We start from the raw sequence: 3,721 nt of genomic DNA, 5'->3' as shown, positions 1-3,721 counted from the left end.
GAAGAAACTATTAACACTTCAGATGGTAACATTTTAGTTGGCATAGCTATATCTTCTTGTTAAGTTAAAATTGGAAAAGAAAGAGCAAAAATTCCCTTTTCTAAATCATTCAAAATAAAACCATCTTATTTATATTACAGTGACCTGGTGAAGCTTTTGCTGATGAGATTTCACCGTGAGCCCTGTAACACGATCATGTCCCATGACATGGGACATGTCTGTTTGTCTCCCACGTAGCAGTCCCGGACATCTCCATGGCTGAGGAACGTGGTCCCACAAAACACTGACTTGCCTACTTCTGTTCTGTAGAGATAACAGTTTATTGCTGCTGTGATAATCATGTGTGTGTGAATTCCTTTTCAAATCTATGGCTTCCAATAGTTTCAGGGAAGAAAAAAAAAATCCATAAGCTGTCCAAAAACCTCTTGATTTAGATCAAAGTCTCAAGAACTGTTGAGCCCACTTTTACTTTTTGTAGCGCTCTATTTTCAGGTATCCAAGATACACTTTGTAAAAAATGGTTTTACTTTGTTTCTCCCCAAACACCAATGTACATTCATAGCTACCTCCTTTACAAATCCTCAACTTTATCTCACTGTTTTTTTTTTTTTCCCCTAGAGGCATGTAGAACTCAGAGTAGTATCCCTACCTATGTGTCTACCTATAAGATCTTAATCAGGAAAATAGATGTGGGCAGGCAAAACTTAATGGGAAAAAAATACCACAAGGGGCACAACAGCCTATTTATTCCTTTGCACTGGTGCTGAAGGAGCAGAACATAGATGGCCTGTAGTTTCTGCCGACAGGAGCTTTGGTTCTTTGCTAGAACCAGTAGAAGGATTTGATAGAACAAACACAGGCTTGGGATTCACAGAATGGGTCTTTGAGATTTACATTCTGTCTTTGTCACATTTAGCTGTAACTTTATTCCGTGGTTCTTCATATATAAAAAAGGACTACAAAAAAATTTAACATAAAGTTAATGAAAGCAATATATGACATGAACTATGTTAAGTGCCCTGGGCATACAGGGAGTCAAAGGACCCTGTGAATTAAATAACCCTATTTCACTTAATTGTGCTGTCATTTGCACCATCCTCTGGCAACCACTGTAGGCATTTTTTCCAATGAATAATAACTTACCTCTGCAACTTCATCCAGTTCCAACAATCCTGGAAATATGATTAGTATCTGAATACTCCCTGATCTGCTTTTATTTGTTTGTTGTTGGGGTTTGGGATTCTTGATCAAAGTCTCAAGAGTCATGTCCCATTACACTCCTCAGCCATTAGGTATTCGCCTTGAGTTTAACTGCATCAGGAAGAAGAGAGTGGGTTCGAAGAGGTTTTATCATTAGGAAGCTCTCCTTCAGCAGAGCCAAGAACAAGAGTGGCAGAGAGAAACTGAAAGGGATAGTAGGTGCCGCAGGCAGAGCAAAAGGGGATGGCTTGCCAAGCCCCTGTTACTCCCTCAATTTATTAGCAAGAGGCAATGGCATCAAAGCATGAGAGAGGAGAAAGTTGAAACGGGACAGGTTTTGTCCCACTGACCGTTAGGGAGCCTAACAGAAAATCATGCACCACAATATGAAACAGCTACAGCAAAACAGAAGCTGTGTGGAGAACATTTAGGCAGAAGACGCTCAGAGGAAGAACGCTTCAGCTCAGTGGGTGCAGGTAGACTTCTCCTACCTCCAGCTCCCACATTAGCATATAGAAGCGGGAAACTGTGGCCTTAGAACTTTGAATGGAATGACAACTGCCAGCTTTCAATTGACTATTTATGTGCTTTAAACCTGAAGACAGTAAGAAACCTTCAGTTAGCAAGTTTATGTTCCCCTGACCTCCCCTTTCATTGGAAGGACTGATGCTGAAGCTGAAACTCCAATACTTGGGCCACCTGATGCGAAGAGCTGACTCGTTTGAAAAGACCCTGATGCTGGGAATGATTGAAGGTGGGAGGAGAAGGGGACGACAGAGGATGAGATGGTTGGATGGCATCACCGACTCAATGGACACGAGTTTGAGTAAACTCCGGGAGTTGGTAACGGACAGGGAAGCCCGGCGTGCTGCAGTCCATGGGGTTGCAAAAAGTCAAGACACAGCTGAGCAACTGAACTGAACTGAACTGACCTCTCTCTAAGTCTACCTCAACTACCACCAAGGAAAACAGGACCGGGAAATCAAAATATTTTAGTAAACTTTAAATTCTCCTTTTTGCAGATATGTGTCTAAATGATATGAGCCAACATGAAGGGTCTGATTGTCACAAGAATCAGATTCCCACCAAGTCAGGGATTTTCCTCACTCTCAAACTATGTTAATAATTTCAAGGATACATGCAATGAAGTAGCACAAATGAAGCAAGGAGGCACCTCAGACATCTCACGTGCCTCCCGAGGTACATTCTTCTGTATCACACGCATTCTCTCTGGCTCAGAATAATAGATGAAGCCTCCTAGTGAGGTCTGTAGCTCTCTTCACATAGTGAGAAGTGTTCAAGTTATGAAGTATCTTGTCCCAAATCTTTACAGGCCCTATGTGACAAAATAGTTCCAGGAATCCATATCTCATAAATGAGAACAGAGACATGAGAAAACAAAGTGCAAAGATGACAAATAACATAAATATAAATATATAGATAAACACAAATCAAAAGAAAGCTTTAGTGTCTATATTAATATTTTACAAAGTAAATTTCAGGACAAAAAAATATCACAAATTTACTAAGTATTTAAAAAAAACTTTATATCATAATGAAAAAGGAGTTAACTCATCAAAAAATATAACAATTCTAAGAGTTAAATACCTAACAATAGAGGTTAAAAATCTGTAAAGCAAAATCTGATAGAACTGTAAGGAAATATAAAAATAGGCAAATCTCTAATTAGAGTCAGAGATTTCAATACCTATCTCTCAATAATGCATACAAAAGTAGACAGAAAATCAGTTAGGATATTGCTATGGATTAGACTGTATCCCCACCACGATTCATATGTTGAATTCCTAATCCCTAGTATCTCAGAAGGTGACCTTAGAAATAGAAATTATGGATATTTGATTAACAGACTACTATATACAAAATAGGTAACAGCAAGAATTTACTGTATAGCACAGGGATTTATACCCATTATCTTGAAACAATCTATAATGGAATAAAATCTTCAAAAATAATAAATCACTATACTGCATACCGGGAACTAACACAATGCTGCAAATCAACTATGCTTTGATATTTTTAAAAAGTAAAAAAGGAAAATTTTTTAAAAAGTAAAAGTATCGTGTTCTGACCATGATACAATTAAGTTAAAAATCAATAAAAGTCATTATTCTTTCATGTGCTCTTTTGACACATAAACTGGTTATGTTTCAGTACTTTATACATACAGTGTGGAATGTGTCCAGAGGCTCCCTTTATAGATTTAAAATTATGGATTTATAACAAGGAATTTGGGTCTCCCACATTAATCCAAATAGGATGTAGGCAAAAGTTTTTGTAAAGTACATATAATGTCAATCAGATACCTGGACTAAATTAAACAAATATGCAAGGACCTATATACTTAAATGTACATTATTGCCTTGTTTAAAACCACAAAAAATAGAAACCATGTAAATGTCAATGTTAATTGCTTTAGTAACAAAAGAAAAATGAATATGAAAAAGAAAATACAATCTGAATAAGCATTAAGGTGTTTATCAGTTACCAGTGCTATAGTAGA

Source organism: Muntiacus reevesi, chromosome 1, assembly GCF_963930625.1.
Source record: "Muntiacus reevesi chromosome 1, mMunRee1.1, whole genome shotgun sequence".
Lineage (NCBI taxonomy): Eukaryota > Metazoa > Chordata > Mammalia > Artiodactyla > Cervidae > Muntiacus > Muntiacus reevesi.
Note: the sequence above shows the minus strand (reverse complement) of the source record.